The sequence below is a fragment of the Macrotis lagotis genome, chromosome 6 (assembly GCF_037893015.1).
Source record: "Macrotis lagotis isolate mMagLag1 chromosome 6, bilby.v1.9.chrom.fasta, whole genome shotgun sequence".
NCBI lineage: Eukaryota > Metazoa > Chordata > Mammalia > Peramelemorphia > Peramelidae > Macrotis > Macrotis lagotis.
Window position 1 is genome coordinate 81,667,549 of NC_133663.1, and position 19,830 is coordinate 81,687,378.

Here is a 19,830-nt window from a genome sequence, read left to right on the forward strand (position 1 = left end):
CCCTCACCCTGTCAAGAGACTTAGAGGAAGGTTTCCATCATATCATATATGTATCATATGGAGGTTTTACAAGAAGACAGGGATGAGAGTCAAACAGCATCAGTAAACATGGGTGAGTTAAAATCTGTATTTTCAGAGAAAATACACATGGGGATGAGATCCCAGATCCATGAGAATAGTGAAGCAAGAAGGATCTTTAGAGATCATAATATCTAGCTATCCATGGCAATATTGCCAGTCAGTGTCAGGCCAGGACTAAGTTTTCTTTCCATTACACTAGACCATGCTGAAACAAATGATAATGTACATCACAGTCACAAACATCAGTCATTGTTCCAGTGTCCAAAACAAAGCTCTTTAGATACCCATGGGTCTTTCATAAATCTTTCAGGCTTGAGCTAGAAGGGTCTTCAAAACTCTGAAAATCATGTTGTGATGTTTTCTCACTTCTCTGTTCTTGTCAGGGCTGGGATCTGCCTAGGACTAAGTCTGTCATCCTCTTGTCTACTTAGGAACCAAGCATATTTAATCTATGAGGCTATATACATTATGAGCACTATGACTATCCCAAAAAGGAGATTTGCATACTTGGCAAACTTTGCAGTGACCATGTCCCAAAAGTTTGTATTTTTGTAGCAAAAATTTTACTGTCAATATGTTCCTTATAATGATTCTCAGGGAAAGGGGCACTAGGTGGCACAGTGGACAGAGCACTGGCCCTGGAGTCAGGAGGACTTGAGTTCAAATCCAGCCTCAGACACTTAATAATTGCCTAGCTGTGTGACCTTGGGCAAGTCACTTAACCCCCCCTGCCTTGTTAAAAAAAACTAAAAAAAAATTGATTCTCAAGGAAAACAAGAAACCATAATGTTACAGACATTGATTACTAAAAATAAAAGGAACAAAACATTGTAAAAATCTATGGTTTCTCTACTAATGTTTTAAAGCCTCAAAAGACCACAAATTGCTGTTTCCTATGTAATATAGTATTGTAATATAATGATTCATTTTGGGGGAGGTGATCTATCTTTTTTTTCTAAATATACTGTTATCTTAATCATTCAACAACAATTTATTTGTTGTATATTTATTCTGTACTCTATCAACGTTTTATTCTCAGGTCTTCTGTCCTCATCCTCAGGGTGCTGTCTAGTTGTGTCAAACAGATCAAAGTATTGTTCATGAGAGACATGTATAATATATCACATCCATTGCCTCATTTCATCTACACAATGACTTTCAGAATTTGGTGTCACTGGTATCAAGAGCTCCACTCTGAAGGTGAAGAAAATGAGGTACTGTTAGATTAAAAAACATGCCAGAGGTCACCGAGCTAGGAAATGCTAGATCTCTATAATTTGGGACTCAAAATCCAGGACACTTTTCACTATACTCCATTTAACCGGATAGCTACTTGACCTGGGTTGCTAGCAACCAATATGGGAATGAAGATCCAGAAATAAAAGATACTTTAAAGCAAATTCTACAATTTAGAATCTCCTACAATTGGGAGGCCTCTCCTTATTTCTCCAGTAGTTCTATTCACTCTGCCCAAAATATTTTATATTTGTGTATATGTTGTTCCCTTACCACTCCTAGAATATATGTTACCTGAGGTCAGGTACTGTTTTATTTTTGTCTGTCTCCCTCATGGCTTGTGCTTGATGAGAGCTGAATGAATGAATGCTGACCCTGAGCCAGAAAAGAATAATATATATATATATATATATATATTTAGGTTTTTGCAAGGCAAATGGGGTTAAGTGGCTTGCCCAAGGCCACACAGCTAGGTAATTATTAACTGTGTGAGACCGGATTTGAACCTAGGTACTCCTGACTCCAAGGCCGGTGCTTTATCCACTGCATCACCTAGCCGCCCCCAGAAAAGAATAACTTAGAAAGCTATGAGAGGGGATTGGATTGGAGTTCATTAGACCACCCCATGACCAAACAAAGGTGTCTCTTTCCATAAACACAATGTCAGCTTATTCTTGAAAACCTTATAAAAAGTACATTATCCTATTATAAAACTCAAATGTATGCTTCCTTCCTGCTCAGCAAACAGCTCAGGGTTGAAGTGGATATTATTTATAATTCTGCTCAATTCTCTTCTCCAGAGACGCTTCTCTCTAAACTTTCTCACCTACAGAGATAATGTTTGTCCTTCATTTTTGAAGAAGACCACATCAGGGAGGTGATGTCATGACAAGCACAGGAATTGGATTTGAGTGAGGAGGGCTGTGCTAAATCACCAGACTCACTTTCACTTCCAGAGTCACCTGGGTCCAATGATCAGATATGAATCGGGATGACTGCCCTAGATGAAAGGAAATCAGGGTTAAGTGACTTGCCCAAGGTCACACAACTGGCAAGTGGCATCTAAGGCTGGATTTGAACTTCCATCCTCCTGACTCCAGGGCCAGTGTTCTATCCACTGTACCACCTAACTGCCCTCATCTACAGGGAGCTCACCTGTTCTCTGAGCCAGGGATTGGAAAATGCAGCATCTTTAAGAAAAGATGACCAAGCAAAGTTACTTCAATATTGATAAACAAACACTGTGTTTTCTTCACTAGGTGAGAGTTTCCTTTTACTTTTGCTAGGTATAGGTTTGCAATTTGTGAATTTATAATTTTAGGGAGTTCTTTTTTCAAATACTCAAACCTACCTTGTGATTGTTGAATCATCTGTCTCTCACTGGAATCAATTCAGTCCTGGAACAAAATACAGGCTTAATTAAAAAGGATTTGAGGGAGGAAGAAGAACGAAAAAGAAGAAAGAAGAAGGAAGAAAGAAGAAAGAGGAGGAGGAAGAAGAAGAAGGAGAAAGGAAGAAGAAAAGAGATGAAAAAGGAGAGGGGGAGGAAAAAGATGAAAGGGAACCTGTTTTTATCCTGTCCATCTCTTCATGACCCCATGGGATTTTCCTCGCAAAGACAGTGGAATGGTTTGACGTTTCCTAGTCCCATGGATTAAGGCAAACAGAGGTTTATGACTTGCCCAGGGACAGACAGCTAGTTATTATCTGAGACTGGATTTGAACTCAGGTGTTTCTGACTGGAAGTGAAATATTTTGTAAACTGAATCATCTAGCTGTCTCCAGAGTAATCCTAAGGGCGCTTTTTTTAAATTAAAGATATTATTTGAGTTTTACAATTCCTAAGGGCACTTTCATTAAAGAAGATTATAAACTCCTTGAACATAGGGATTGTTTCATCCGTCTTTATATTTCTAGCATCATGCCCTGCCCGTAGTAGGTACTTACTGTTTCTCAAATTGAACTGAATTGAAGCAGCTACAGCTTACAGAGCATTGAACAGAATATTGAGGTTGATTTAAACTTTCCATACAGTTCTCTTGCCCCCATGGAAGAAATTTAGGGTCCAGAAGAGGATAACAGAAATATAAGGAACTACACATCATAATGCAAAAGTCAGACAAGGGCATCAGAAAGGTACACAACTAAATCATATGGGAGGTCTGAGGGTGAGAAGGTCATTCTGGATGGAGGGGGATCAGGGATCAAAGAAGACTTCCAGGAGGAAGTGGCATATATTTATTTACTGATTGGCTATTATCTTCTCCAGATTACAGAGCATGACTATGTGCACAGCATTGTGTAGAACACAAAGAAACACAGGGAAATGAAAAGAAATACTATAAGGCATTGTTCCTATAATTTGCCATCTGGCTGGGGAGACAAAACATACAGCTCTGTATGAAAGACAAAGCTGTGGGGCAAGTAAGAGCGCTGGACAAAGAATCAGAAAATGGAGGTTTGGGCCCCATCTCTGATTCTTTGAATCTTTGAACCTATCTCTGATAGGTCCACAAAGTTCAATTTTCTCATGTGGGAAAGGGGGATAAAAATACCTGCATTGCTCATATGACGGGAGTTGTAAGAATCAAAAGACATAAAAATCTTAAAGAGAGTCCAAAATGCCAACTTCATTGGACTTCAGTTTCCTTGTTTATAAAATGAGGGTGTTGACCTTGATAGCATCTGGAACCTCTTTCAGTATTAAACTTAAGATTCATAAGCCTAGATTCAAAGGAAAGTGATGACAAAGAAAGATGCTTCCAACAAAGTACCGAATAAACATTAATTATTATTAGCAATTAATTACTAAATTATTAGAAAATAATAAACACTGTGCTGTTGCTGAGCAGGAATCATGTGTATAAGATTTATAATGTGATGATACCCTTTTTTAAAAAAATAAGGCTCTCAAGCACCTGCTGAGAGTGATACCTTTCGCTGGCCATGGGGTGTCCTTGTCAAATCAGATCTGCTTCCCTCCCTGGATCTATTTGAATCAATCTCCTTGTCATGGAATCAACACTCATTCTTTCATCAAGTATTTATTAGTGTGAATTAGAGAGATCCTGGAACAGAATAAGAGCTAAATAAATCCATCCATCCATCTCTGGGAACTTGAGTAGTCATAAATGGCTTCAGGATTTTAAATGGGTATTGAAAGATGGTGAAAAGTTCTATAGGTAGGGAAATGGCACTCTAGGGTGGGAGCTCAACATAAGTAAAGCAAATGTAATGGAAAAAAGACTTGTTCAAAGAAACAGTGAATCAAGCAAGGTGAAGAAAGGGTTTGTATTAGGATTTGAATGATAATTTGGATGTAGATCATGGGGCATCTTGAATGGTCTTGTAACTATGTTTGAATTAAAAGGAATGATGTGAACATAAGACTAGTTTTGGAAAATTAATCTAGTAATCTAGCATTTAGTAACAGCCTGGGGAAACCGGTAGAGAGCTGACTATTTCAGGAAGTTATGGAATCAAATTACAGCTCTGGCACATAATATATTCATTGTGTGATCCTGGAGAAGTCATTTATTTAATCTCTCAATGCTTTCTTTACACAACTCTCTAGAATAATAAATCATAGAATAGCTGCCAATCTGCACTGGAAACTTCCTTGCTGAGCGTAACCCTCCCCTACAACAATGAAATCCCATGTCCAACCTAAGTCCAAATCTAAAAATCTGGTAACAAGGTTCAAATTCGACTGGAGAAGAGACTTGGTCGAGGGGAACAGAGCAGGAGATTTTAAGATAACTTTGGGAGCTTAGAAGTAGAAGGAATGTTTCAGAGGAAGAAGTAGCAGGACTTGGGGGTCAGCCTGGGTTGGCAACAAAACCGAAAGGAGTAAGAAACAAGCCCAAGGATCATATGATTATCTGATAGCTTTTCCTATCCACTCATTTGTAGGGAAATGGATCATCATTAATTCTAGCTGTCAGCTGGATTTCCCCCCAACAACCTTGTTCCTTATTCACTGCCTTTGGAGGGCCTCTGAGAATGTCCTCTCAAAAGGGAGTTCCAGATGATCCTATTATTCCAGGAGAGCCCCCACTTTTTTATTTGTACAATGTCAAAGGCAGGATGGCATCCATTCAGTGTCCAGTTTCAGATTCCCTTGGGCCAAGAATATTTCCAAAACAATGGCTCAGGAAGGGGAATTGGCCCTACTATCTTAATCACACCCTAACAAGCCCCTTTTGCTGGGAAACCAGCTCTGATTCATCTTGGATGGATTAGCAGGTGAGAGTCAGGGACATCCCACAAGCCAGATGTAATCAAGGCTTAGACATCCTTCTTTTATTAAATCTATTACCACTCTCTGGCCTTACCTGGTACCCTTATCAGGAGAACTTCAACAAGGGATACAGCTGACCTCCCTTCCAACTGGATAATTCTGCAAGTCTAGGGAGACCTTCTCAGCCTGCACCTGGGCCCCCCTGGAAGATTAAATAATCACCATCACAAAAACTAGCCCCAGGTTCGCATTTCCTGGCTTGGGTGGATTCCCATAGGAAATCTTAATGTGCCATCAAGGAAGCTTTTCAAATTTCATTTCCTGAATGGTTGATTTTCTTAAGAGACAAAGCAAGTGAGAAAGAAACTGCAGTACCTAGCCTAGCTCTCTCAGTCCACTGAGGAGGAGGAGGAGGCTACAAAATTAACACTCCATTGAATTGCAGAGTGAGGACCACACTTCGAGAGATGCAGGATGTTTATCTTTTTGCTGCTGGAACTCAGTCATCCTTCTGCAAATTGTCTTAAGGACCAAAGTCCTGGCCCAAGGTGAGACTAGGACCTACACCGTTAGTTTGATTTCACCAGACTGCCCCTTCTTTTCAGATTTCTAATAAGAAGGTACATTCTTTTAGACAATGGAATTTTGAAATTGCATCATATGCTTGTTATTATTTATTCCTTCCAATAACCACAGGAGTTTGGCAAGAGGATTCTTAATTCTGTGATCCATCCAGGAATCAGAGATCCTGGGTAATGTCTTATTATCACCATTAAAAATTTTCATGTCTTAAATTGTGATTTCATTGGGTAATACAATAAAATTTACTAAGCACCTAGGGTGTGCCTGCCCCTGCCTAAGAACCAAGGATACAAAAAATGGTACAAGACAGCTAGCTCCAGAATTTGAAGAGTTTAGTGTGGGAAAGGGAAGACAACAATATGTAAACAAGCACATACAATGTGTAAGGAATTCCTATGAACAGACCTCTTTTGACATTAATAACAATGTCGAATCCTATATTGCATTATGAGTTAACCAACTCAAGACTTCACAACCAATTCAAATCAATGGCAGGGACTAGAATCTAGATTTTTTTTTTGACTCTCAGACCAGTTGTCTAATGTGCCTTCTGTCTCTCATTTCATTTTTTTTTGCAAGGCAAACAGGGTCAAGTGGTTTGCCCAAGGCCACACAGCTAGGTAATTATTAAGTGTCTGAGATAGGATTTGAACCCAGGTACTCCTGACTCCAGGGCCAGTGCTTTATTCACTCTGACACCTAGCCGCCCCCTCTCATTCCATTTTACAGAAAGTCAGATTGGAATTCAGATCAAGTGACTCATCCAAAGTCATTATTAATAGGAGCCCAGATCCTCCGACTATGCTTTTTCCACTACATCAGGATGTTCCTTCTCTCTTAAAGGGGGAAAAGAGGAAGTTGTGGTAAAGTACAATAAACTAATTAATATTGGGTAATGTAAGAGAGAATTCAATTCAGCAAGCATCTCTTGAGTATCTACTCTTGCCAGGATTAGGGGATATGAAGACAAAAAATGCCTGCCCTCAAGGAACTTACAGGACCCTGGAGGAATCAAATGCAAACACACATGGAGAAGTAGAGAAATGAGATGTAAAGCCAGAAGGATCTGAATTTGAATCCAGATTCTGTTATTTCTTGACTTTGGGCAAGTCATTTTGCTATATAAGGAGAAAATAGGATTAGATGATATTTCAGGCTTTCCTAACTCTAAAGCTTAGGAAACCTATACTTCTGTGTGTGTTTGTGTGTATTTGTGTGTGGGGTGTCTGTGTGTGTGTATGTGTGTGTGTGTGTGTGTGTGCGCGCGCGCGCGTGTGTGTTTGAATACTCTCCTTGATTTTTGTCAACTACTTCTATATTTAAGAATACAAGGAAAATCCCACATTTTTCTAGTTCTAAGATAGTTAATTATAAAAATATCTATTTTTTAATTAAAGATTTTATTTATTTTGAGTTTTACAATTTTCCCCCAATCTTACTTCCCTTCCCCCCCCCCCACAGAAAGCAATCTGCCAGTCTTTACATTGTTTCCATGGGATACATTGATCCAAATTGAGTGTGAAGGAGAGAAACCATATCCTTAAGGAAGAAACAAAGTATAAGAGATAACAAGATCAGATAATAAGATATCAGGTTTTTTTTTTTCTAAATTAAAGGGAATAGTCCTTGAACTTTGTTCAAACTCCATGGTTCTTTATCTGGATACAGATGGTATTCTCCATCACAAACAGCCCCAAACTGTCCTTGATTGTTGCACTGATGGAATGAGCAAATCAATCAAGGCTGATTGTTGCCCCCATGTTGCTGTTAGGGTATACATAATTTTTCTGGTTCTGCTCATCTCAGCATCAGTTCATGCAAATCCTTCCAGGCTTCCCTGAAATCCCCTCCCTCCTGGTTTCTAATAGAACAATAGTGTTTCATGACATACATATACCACAGTTTGCTAAGCCATTCCCCAACTGAAGGACATTTCCTTGATTTCCAATTCTTTGCCACCACAAACAGGGTTGCTATGAATATTTTGTACAAGTGATGTTTTTACCCTTTTTCATCATCTCTTCAGGGTATAGACCCAGTAGTGGTATTGCTGGATCAGAGGGTATGCACATTTTTGTTGCCCTTTGGGCATAGTTCCAAATTTCTCTCCAGAAAGGTTGGATGAGTTCACAGCTCCACCAACAGTGTAATAGTGTCCCAGATTTCTCATAATCCTTCCAACAATGATCATTATCCTTTCTGCTCATATTGGCCAGTCTGAGAGGTGTGAGGTGGTACCTCAGAGAAGCTTTAATTTGCATTTCTCTAATAAGTAATGATTTAGAGCAATTTAAAAAATATCTATTTTTTAAAAGTACTTTTCCCATCACACTAATCTAACAATCTAGCCCATATACTCCTAGTGAAGAATCAATGAAGTTAGAAGAATTTCAAATGTTTCTTTACTGATTTGAGAGAAGTAATGCTGCAGAGTGGATAGGTAGCTGACTTCAGAGCCAAAAAGACCTGACTGTAAGATAGATGTACTTTTAACACACATTAGCTGTGTGACTCTAGATAAATCAGCTTCTCAATGATCCCCAAGAAATTCTCAATAAGTTAAAAATCAGATACTTATTCCCACTGGTAGAGGAGTCTTCTCAGTATAGAGCTTACCATTTTAAACCTACACTTATCTCTACAGGAATATGATAATAATTATTAATATTTACAATGAAATTTATAATTAGCAATATTTATAATATCAGATGTGGGCAGATGTTAGACTTACACTGGATTAGCATAGAATTATCTCTTGTCCCTGTATTATCTGGGCTACTGTTATCAATGTTATTTATATTAGGTCCCAAGGAGTATGTCTACTTTCATGGAGCTCTGTGTTGCCAACATCAACATTCTGTCAGTGTTTTATGTAATTCAGTAATTTTTGCTTTTTGGACCAGATTTGTGATTTAATCCATCTCTCAGTGAGAATCAAATGAGAAAGCACATGTAAAGTGCATTGTAAACCTTAAAGCACTGTTTAAATGTTCAGATCAATAAAATACAGATTTTAGAAGCAAAAAAAAGTTAAAAATGAATGCATTGGATGAGATGGTTTCTGAGGTCTCTGCCAACTCTAGAACTGATCTGGTATTGGTTACAAGCACCATATTCAATAGTTCAGTTCTTCCAGATTCCCAGTCCCTTTATTAACTAATTAAATTTATCTTTGAGATTTCATTTCAATTCTCTTTAAATTCTTTTCTTTTTACTAGAAGTTTTAAAGCTTCTCATTTCTGTCAGTCCCATATTTCTCAGATCCTGGGGAATCAGTCATCTCAATAAACCCTCAGTTACTGGTCATTGTTTCTACTTTAAAAAATTAACATGGAACTTTAACACACATGACTCAATGACACATCTAGGACCAAACAACATAGGATGAAATAATAAATGAATCATTAAAAAAGTAATGAGTAAGTCCTTACTATATGTGATGTAGTATGCTATGATCTGGTGATACAGATACAAAAGCAATATTATCCCTCACCTCTAGCAGGTCAGAAACCACACACATGTGGGGGGGGGGAGATCCTCAGTCCAGCAATTTAAAAGGGTAGTGAATGGACACCATCCCATTCAAGAAAAATGTTGGTCAGTTTTGTCATACTTCATGATTCCAGAAGTAGAAAAAGGTAGGAATAAGGATGTTCATGGCAGAAAGACAGTATTGACAAGAAAATTGTGGAGGGGAATGGTCCTAGAGATGTTGATATTTGTCCTTCATTCTCAAACAAGACCACAGCCTCAGGGAGGTGATGTCATGATAAGCACATGAATTGGATTTGAGTGAGGGGTGCTGTGCTAAGTTACCAGTCTCTTTCTCCTCCAGAGTCATTTGGGTCCAATGACCAGATATGGATCAGAATGACTGGAAATGGTCCTGGATGCAAGAAACAATACTAAGGTTATCCTGAATCCCAGTCCTCAACATTTAGATGTGGGAATAACTAGAGATTATCCAGCCTAAACTCCTCAATTTACAGATCAGGTCAACATTTAAGTTTAGTGGGAGGAGACTCCCATTATTGGCAGACTTAGTATGTCCTAGCTAAGAAGTATTTATGAATCTGGTAGAATATATAGAATTCAGATTAGCATCAGGGAATGTTGAACAAGTGAACAAAGTCTTAATAAAGTGAAATGCATAAGGGAGAATAATATAAAAGAACTGAAAAAGTAGGTTGGATCTGGATCCCATAGGGAATCCTTGAACGCCAAGTTACATAGTTCATATTTTTTCTTATAGTTAATAAGGAACCATGGAAAATTTTTGAGCAAGGAAGTGATATTGGATCTGTGCATTATTAAGACACTTTGATAGACCTGTGACTAGGGTTATTAATTTAAAAATGAAAGTTCAGATTTTATTATAAGTTATCACCATTATTATTTTTTACTATATAGTCCAACAGATCTCTGCTCTCATTGATCATAAAACTGTAGATTCAGAGATGGAAAAGACCACAGAGGTCCTCTGTTCCAATCTCCCATTCTACAACAGGAAAAACTAGGACCTGAGATATTAACTGATCAGTCTAAAGACACAGGGAGGAGTGAGTGGCAGAACCAGAATGCGACCTGAGGTCTTCTGACTCCCTGTTCTGGATTATACTCCTTGCTTGTGCTTTAGAAATATTATTTTGGACACTGTATGGATAAAAGAGGACTGGAGGTAGTATAGCTAGTATAAAAGTCCTGATAAGAGATAATAAAGGCCTGGACTAAGATGGTAATAGACTGAATGAATACAGAGGAAAAGACAGTCTGATGTTGCTGGGATAGACTATCTAAGACATAACTGACTGAAACCGTATGTGGGAGTATTGAGCCTGGAGGACTGGAAGGAAGGAAGGAGTAGAGCTGGGGATCAGGGCAGATGGATAATCCACCATCCAAGGTGGTACACAGAGTCTACAGTTGGAACTGGAGTTCACTGAGGAGATGGGCACTAAAGGACAGGCTCTATGGGTGGAGTGGATTAACATTCTGTTTTTGGAGTTAAGGCTCAAAATCCAGGGTCATATTATTTAACAACTGAACCTCAATGAACTTATCTGTAAGATGAGGAATTTAGATGACCTCTGCCTTCCCTTCCAGATCTAAATCTATGATCATAAGCTCTTAAGTTGAGACCTCATTTATTTCTCATCCATAGCAAACTCACCTGTTGCCAAAGCCATTTTTTGCAAAAGTACTTCTTTTCACAATGATCTAAGAGTCACAACAATCTATATTGAGGCACTAATTGTACCATTAGGAGCAGATGTCACTAAGAAGGGAGAGGGTACAGAAAGAAAAGACACTTTGAAATTTGTCAACATGGGCAAGTCACATAAAAGAGGACTTTATGAACTGGATTGTTGGGATTCAGCCTAGAATTACAAAAGAGAGTCAGAGGGAGTGGGAGTTAGGAAACTAGCTAAGGAGCATATGCTATTTGTATTTGAGGAATCTGAGACCCAGAAAGGTTAGTTGAGAAGCCCAAAGTCACCCAAGAGGGAGTAGCAAGTCAAGGTCTCTAGACTTCCCTTTCAAAGCTTTTTCCACTCTGCTGCACTGTCTATAGTAACTCACTCTGCTGTTTAAATTTTCAGCTCATTTCTTTCTGTGAATCTAAGCCCAGAGCCATTCTCAAACACTCCTGTCTTTCTTCCGTGTTCCAGAGTGCAGCTGTAGCAGCAGCAGTAGCTGGTAAGAGATGAGAGGCATTTCCATTACTTGTGACCTTGGTACAAAGGCTGCACTTTGGCCTGCAGTTGCAAGGTAAATAGTAGAAGGTGCTGACAGTGTAGTCTAGCTCCCTTCCCCAGCCCATAGTTCCTTTCCCTAATGACTTCTCAGAAGATGATTCATTGGGCTGGGAAGAGAGAAGTCAGTAATTGAGGGTATAAATGACATCAGGAAGATTGCTCTGAAAAGAAGGAAATCAGAAAGAATAAGGCAAGGCACTTGGACTTGCAGGAAATTTGTAGAAAATGAAAGGAAATTCTTTGGGTTTTTTTTTGGGGGGGGTCTGCATATAAGGGGAATCATTAAATTTACCTATTTCTCTTATGCCAAACAAGACAGAAAAGGGGGACCAGGGAAGTTAAAAATATGTTTTCCAAACTAGAAAACACAGGTCAACCAGGAGGGAAAATAAACAAAATACTTTTCCATTCTTTTCCTTTCTTCCTCCTTCAATTTTCCTCCATTAGCTTTATATCTCTAGAGTTAGCAAGACAGAAAAACAATATACATGAAAATCCTTTATATAAGAAATTCTGGTCTTACACACATCAATTTCTCATAGGAAAACTTATTCTTTTTTCCCTAATTCTATTCCTTCAGTTGCTACAATAAAATTGCTAGAAGGCCCCTCACATCCATGGAATCTAAACAAACCAAGAAAGTCTAAAGAAAAAAGTGAGAATGAAGATAATGGGGCAGCTTTCAGCCAGCCTATTTCAGATGATAATAAACTCATTCCCCATAAGGCATTATGGCTATTTGTTTGTTTGATTTTTTTTATAGTCCTTTGTAGAATGTTGATACTCCAGGAACATGAAATTGAACAATAAGAGTACTATCACTAGCATTTCGATTGCATTATTTCAAGATAACACTCAAAAGATACACTTGTGGGTTTAGGGAGGAAAAGGCTAAAATATTTCCAAACCTAGAATAAAAATCTTAACCCTTTCATGTAATTGCTTTTTTGGTGATGTTTCCCTCTTTTCACATTAAGGAAAATTTCTATCACTATGAACTGATGCTAGCACCATCCATGCAACCTGTTTTTGAAAATGAGCTAGATGTAACAGTCACCCTCTCTTTGTCTAATTGTTTGCAAAATGAATGTGGCTGGCAAAGGGGATCTAAACAAAGTATAATACAGTATTCAACAGAGAAGTACCTTTGCAAAGGCATTTGGGCAACTTGGACAGCATGTCCATGAGGAGTGGATTTGCTTTGACTGAGAAGTGGAATATCAAAATGAGTTTACAAATAAAAGGTCTGGTAAGTGCACCTGAATTTCAAGGCAATTGGGGCTAGGATGAGAAGTATTCATCTTTTTCAAGATGGTAATGATGATGACAATGATGATCATAATGATATCACTCATTAATTTTTCTAATCTTATTTTCTCATATTTTTTGTCTTACTCCAAACCAGACAGGTAAAGGGGGACCAGGCAGGGAAGTTACCATCACTATAATTTCTTTTTAAAAATTAATATTTTATTTTTTCTCAATTACATGTACAAATAATTTTTAACATTCATTTTAAAAAAATCTTGAGTTGAAAATTCTCCCCCTTCCCCCCCAGATGGTAAGCAATTTGATACAGGTTATACTTGTCCAAACATGCAAAATACCTTCCATATTAGTTTCCATGTTGGTCATGTTGGGAAAGAAAACACAATCCAGAAAACAACACCACAGACATACACACAAAGTGAAAAACCATATGCTTTGATCTAAATTTAGCTTCCATCAGTTTTTCTTCTAGAGGTGGATAGTATTTTTCATCATGAATACTTTGAAATTATCCTGGATCATTATATTGCTAAGAATAGCTAAATTATTCACAGTTGATCATAGTATGATATTGCCATTGCTTGATGCAGGGTGCTCCTGGTTCTGCTCACTTCACTCTGCAATAGACCATTTAAATCTTTCCAGGTTTTTCTGAAAGCAACCTGCCTGTTATTTCTTATAGATCAAAAATATTCTATCATAATCATATACCACAACTTACCTAATTGTTTAGCATTCTCTCAATTTTTAATTCTTTGCCACTACAAAAAGAGTTATAGACATATTTTTATACATATAGGTCCTTTCCCTTCTTTTTAATCTCTTGGAATACATCCACCTAGTGGTGGTATTACTGAGTCAAAGGGTATGCATAGTTTTATAACCCTTTGGGTATAGTTCCAAATTGCTCCCCAGAATGCTTGGAATCCATTCACAACTCCACCAACAAAGTATTGATTTCACCTTAAATTCTAAGTCTCTCCTTCCCCTAGCTTCTCTGCACAAAGAGCCATCTCTTGTGACAGGAATTCGAAAAGAGAAAAAAAAAATCAAGATAATCAAATGAACCCATACACCAATCATGTTTAACAGCATATGCACTATATTCTATAGCTACAGACCCCCCATCTCTGGATGTTAAGGTTTACCAGTAGATTTTCTTGCAGCAACCCTTTGAGGCATTAATCAATCTAAGGATCATGATCTTGATTTTTATAGCTGAGGACACACACTTAATTTGTGATTTACACTTACTGGCATGTTTTGGCTAGATAATCTAAAAATTTCAATAAATCATTTTAATTATTGATGTTCCTTGGTGGTTGAAAACTTCAATTTGGGGGCTAAATATCTAAATTAAAAAAAATTTATGGACTGAGAGTCAATTAGATTTAATATCCATTGGCTGCTTTACCAGATGACCTGAATGGGTCCCTTCAGCAAAATTATAGGGGTTTTATTGAAATGATCATAAAATTGTGAAATTTGAATGAGGTTCCAAGGAATTTCCAATTTTCATTGCTTTCATCCCTCCCCCATTCCAGGGGAAGAAGGACAGTGAGAAAGATATAAAGTTTTGGGGTTGTGTTGTAATTAACAACCTACTCCTTCCCCATTGATTGGCAAAGGCTTAGGGCCCTAGGATATAAAGACAGAGAAGATGCCTGTATTCTAACCGGATCATCTTCAACATCTGTGTCCTTTCCTTTTGGCAAGTTTTGCCTAAACCAGCTTAGTTGCTTTTCCTTTAAAAAAATGTAGCACATTCTGTTTCCATTACCTTCACTACAGCTGTGAGAATCATAGAGCCAGAAAATCTTCTTTGCACATTTCCTAAATCTTGATTTCTAAAGTTTCTATCCATTTCCTTTCTTCCCTCTTATTTGAGAAAGCAGAGAATAATCTCTTCTGTAATAATTCACTTGTATACTTGGAATACACTTATTTCCATATGGGATGGTAAAGTACTTTAGCCATTTCATAATTTGGATTATTTTCACCCAGACCTTCTTTATTTTTTCATATTATTCATAGAAAGTGGAGCTTTAATTCTCCTGAATTTTATTAAATTCATCAAATACTTATTAAGAATGAATAATTTTAGGGCAGCTAGGTGGTGCAGTGGATAGAGCACTGGCCCTGGAGTCAGGAGTACCTGAGTTCAAATCCAGCCTCAGACACTTAATTATCTAGCTGTGTGGCCTTGGGCAAGCCACTTAACTCCATTGCCTTGCAAAAACTTAAAAAGGAATGAATAATTTCTTTTTCAATTAAAATTTATTTTTAATTATCAGAGATGCAAAACAAATAATAGCATTACCCATGTCCTATAGATATAGATATAAAATATATGCATATGTATGTGGGTATGTGTATATATACATGTGCATTCATAAGTAAATCATTTATCATATATCAATTTATATCATAAGTCTATCACTTCTATATCATTTGGAAGGTATTCTGTTACATGGATATACTATAATTTGTTCAACCAGTACCTCCCAGTTCTTTCTTCCTCTTTCTTTCCTTCCTGCCTTCCTTTCTTTCTTTTCCAATAATATGCCAAGTTAATTTTCGACATTCATCCTCGTGCAAGCTTTTGAGTTCTACACTTTTCTATTGACCTCCCTTTCTCACCCCTCCCATGGAGGCAAACAATCTGATATAGGTTGTATATGAATTGTCAACTTTGTCAATCTGATGTCTTTGAGGTGGGACCTCAGAGTTGCTTTAATTTGCTTTTCTTTATTTATGTTTTAGAACATTTTTTCATATCCTATTAATAGTTTAGATTTCCTCTATAGAAAATTGCCTGTTCATATCCTTCAACCATTTATCAATTGGAGGATGGCTCTTAAGAATAAATAACTTCCAAAAGATCTCTGCAATTCATCATGATTAAAGTATTTTGGATCCTGCCAAGTTACTCTGCTCAAAAATCTTCAGGGGCTTCCCATTATCTAGACACACACACACACACACACACTAAGTGAATTGGATTGCCTCTCCATACCAACCTTTCTTCTAACTCACTTTGTAAATATATTTATTATATATTTTAATTTTACTCTATAGTTATTTATATGGGGCCATTTTTTCTGTAGTACACTATAAATTCCATGAGGTCAGATTCTGATTTTATCTAAATAGTATATTTCTCAGAGCCTTGCATAGTACTTTGTTCATTAATCTATTAGACTAAATTGAAGTCAAACTCCATTTTTTTTTTGTTTTTAAGATTTTTCAAAGCAATGGGGTTAAGTGGCTTGCCCAAGGCCACACAGCTAGGTAATTATTAAGTGTCTGAGGTCGGATTTGAACCCAGGTACTCCTGACTTCAAGGCCGGTGCTCTATCCACTGTGCCACCTAGCTGCCCTTCCACTGGTTTTTAAAACACATATAAAGTGTACAGATCAGAAATTGATTGTTATCTAAGGGTCAACAACATTATTGTTGTAGTTTTGCTCTTTGGGGATATATAGCTTATCAAATGTTAGAACTTTTAAATTCCAGTAGTACACAAACATTTATTGAGCACATTCTGTATGAGATCCTGAGCAGAGCACTGAGAGAAACATAAAAACAAATGAGGCTTCAAGAAGAATGGAAGGAGGGCATTAGAAATGAGTTAGGATTGGGAGTTTGGGGGAGAAGGTCAGTGAATTCAGGCTATTTTTTAAACTAATTTTTTCTTTATTTCATTTTTTCCCCAATTACATGTAAAGAAAATTTTCAACATGCATTTTTGTAAGATTTTAAGTTGCACATATTCTCCCTGTCTTCCTTCCCTCCTCCCCAAGATAGTAAGTGATCTGATATATTATATATATATATACAATTATGCTAACTGTATTTCCATATTAGTCATGTTGTGAAAGAAGAATCAGAACAAAAATCAGAGCAAAAAATCCTGAGAAAGAAAAAACAACAACAACAACAACAAAAACTTGTAAAAAGTGAAGATAATACGTTTTGGACTGCATCCGAGCTCTATAGTTCTTTCTCTGGATGTGGATGGCATTTTCCATCTTTTGGGATTTATTTTTGGTCACTGTATTGTTGAGAAAAGCAAAGTCTATCATGGTTGATCATCACACAATAGTGCTATTGCTGCATACAATGTCCTCCTGGTTCTGCTCACTTCACTCAGCACCAGTTCATGTAAATCTTTCCAGGTTTTTCTTTAATCTGCTTCCTCATGGTTTCTTACAGAACAGTATCTTTAATCTGCTTCCTCAGAACAATAGTATTCCATCACATACATATACCACAACTTGTTCAGGAATTCCCCAATTGATGGGCATTCCAATTCTTTGCTACCACAAAATGGATCCACATGTGGATCCTTTTTCTTTTTTTATGATCTCTTTGGGATATAATCCTAGTTGTAGTGTTGATGGATCAAAGGGTATGTACAGTTCCCTAGCTCTTTGGGTATAATTCCAAATTGCTCTCCAGAATGGATGGATCAGTTCACAACTCTACCAACAGTGAATGTGTCCTAGTTTTCCCACATCTCTCCAATATTTATCATTTTCTTTTTCTGTCATGTCTGATAGGTATGGGGTAATACTTTAAGAGCTGTTTTAATTTGCCTTTCTCTAATTAGTAGTGGTTTAGAACATTTTTTCATATGACTATAGATTAATTTCTTCCTCCAAATGTTTTTGATGTGTTGTTTCAAGTGCCCACAAATTTCATTTGGTCAAACCCAGCTTCTAATCTGGTGCCTAGATAGAGTAGCTATCTGCTTAATATATGTTAGTTGAATTGAATGGAAAAGAATGTCCAGCAGACTTATGGAAATGTGATTCAGAATTCACCTGTAAAAACTATCTTTAAATAAAACATACTTGTCAGTAGGCAGAATTAATATGTAATGACAGTATCTTTACCACTGAATCTTCAATAGTACTTTTACAAGAAGGAAGTAGGGAATGTCTCCTTCAACTTATAAAGGTCTTTTGAATTAGAATCAGGAAAGTTCTGAAAATATTCAGCACTCCACATTTAATTTGGCAGCTGGCCAGAGCTCTTTCTTAAAGTGACAAATCCTTCAGTTTGTTTGTCTTCCTAACACTCAGAGCAACTTCCCAAAGGAAAATGGACCTCTACAGGGTTTTTGCCTGGGAGCTTTCACTGGCCATTTAAAAAAAGGTTGTTTTTAAATTTAGCCCCAATGATTGACCATGTCTATCTGTTACCTATTTAAATACCAAGAACTCTAATCCAGGATCTCTGGGACTTAGAGAGGATGACATATGTCCAAATACTGTCGGTGGACAGTGAGATCTCTGGGAAAAAACCTTCAAAGTCAGCACTTTGATTGAAGTGCAAAGGAGGAGGGTACTGCCTGAAGGTATGACCCCTCAGAACTTTGGGCAGCAGAGCTCACAGGACCAAGTCCACATTCCAGTTCCACTAATGACTTGCTTTGGAGACTCACTGGAATCATTTATCCTCACTAACCTGCAATTTTCTCATTCATTAAACAGAAGAGGGGAACAGGGAGAAGTGGTTATGAAGTGTTCTGAAGCATAAGCAAACTTCTTGGAAGTCCTTGAAACAGAGTGGTGACTTAGTAGAAAGAGCACTAGATTGGACAGTGGAAGACCTGGGTTTCAGTACTGAGCCTGCTCTTAATTCATCATAGGGTTAATCACTTTAACTGTTGCAGCTCTTAACAAAATGATTGAGGGACCCTAGGTGATCTCTCAAAATCCCATCTAACCTTGGGATAGAAGACCCAAAACATGAAAGATTCAATTTGATACTGACCTCAGTTATTTCATGTACATCCTAGATATCTAATGAACAGTAGTATAATTGAGATGAGACAAAGCTTGCACTATCCTCTTCACAAGGTGGTTAGAGGGGAAATATTTTATAAATACTAAAGTGCTACTAAAAAAGGGACTTTTCATTGACTAGATTAAGGGCAGGGACCCTATTTGGTCTTTCTTTGTGTAATCAGTGCTTATCATGGTGTCTGCCAAATAGTAGGTACTTAATACTTTCTTATTGACTGACATTCGTTTCAACAGGCAGAAAATAAGAGATTTCAATGAACTAAGCACTAGGCTAGGTGCTATTCGTTAAAAAAAAAACCAACAACCAAAAATTGTTCCTGCCTTTAAGAACTTAGATTTCAAATTATCATTATCCCAGCTAGCAGAGTCCAAACTCTGACAATTACTGTGTGGCCTCAGGCAAGTCCCTTCAACTCTCTGAGTCTGTTTTAAACTGGAGATGAAAAGAATTTTTCCAACCTGATATTAGAAAGAAAAATTCAGGGAGCTAGCATACAATGCAATGGCGTTTAATGACACAAAGTTCATATATCAAGACCTGGAAGAGAAATAAAAAATCAACAAGACCAGTGGTGTCAAGCTCAAAGAGAAACAAGGGCCCTAAGTTGGTCCAAAAGGATCACTGTGGGTGGCATTATGACATTTTAACATGCTATATTTTGTAAGTTTTATTATATTTTTATTTATTTTGTTAAATATTTCTCAATTAAATTTTAATCTGATTTCCCATCACCAGAATGCTGTGAGTTGCATGGCACCCAAGGGATTCATGGTTGATACCTCTGACCTAGACCACTCTCTTCATTTCAGAGCTAAGGAAACTGAGGCTCAGGGAAATTATTCACTGGAAGT

The 19,830-nt window shown here is 37.4% G+C and overlaps 1 long non-coding RNA gene across 1 annotated transcript; it reads right to left on the reverse strand.

Moving 5' to 3' along the window:
• Positions 1 to 2,668: 2,668 nt before the first annotated feature.
• LOC141491013 (uncharacterized) lies at positions 2,669 to 5,734 on the reverse strand. Its single transcript, XR_012469434.1, has 3 exons — positions 5,652 to 5,734; positions 4,252 to 4,385; positions 2,669 to 2,714 (listed from the first exon to the last, which is right to left on the reverse strand). It is a non-coding gene; the product is annotated as an uncharacterized LOC141491013 (long non-coding RNA).
• Between the last annotated feature and the right edge of the window lie 14,096 nt (positions 5,735 to 19,830).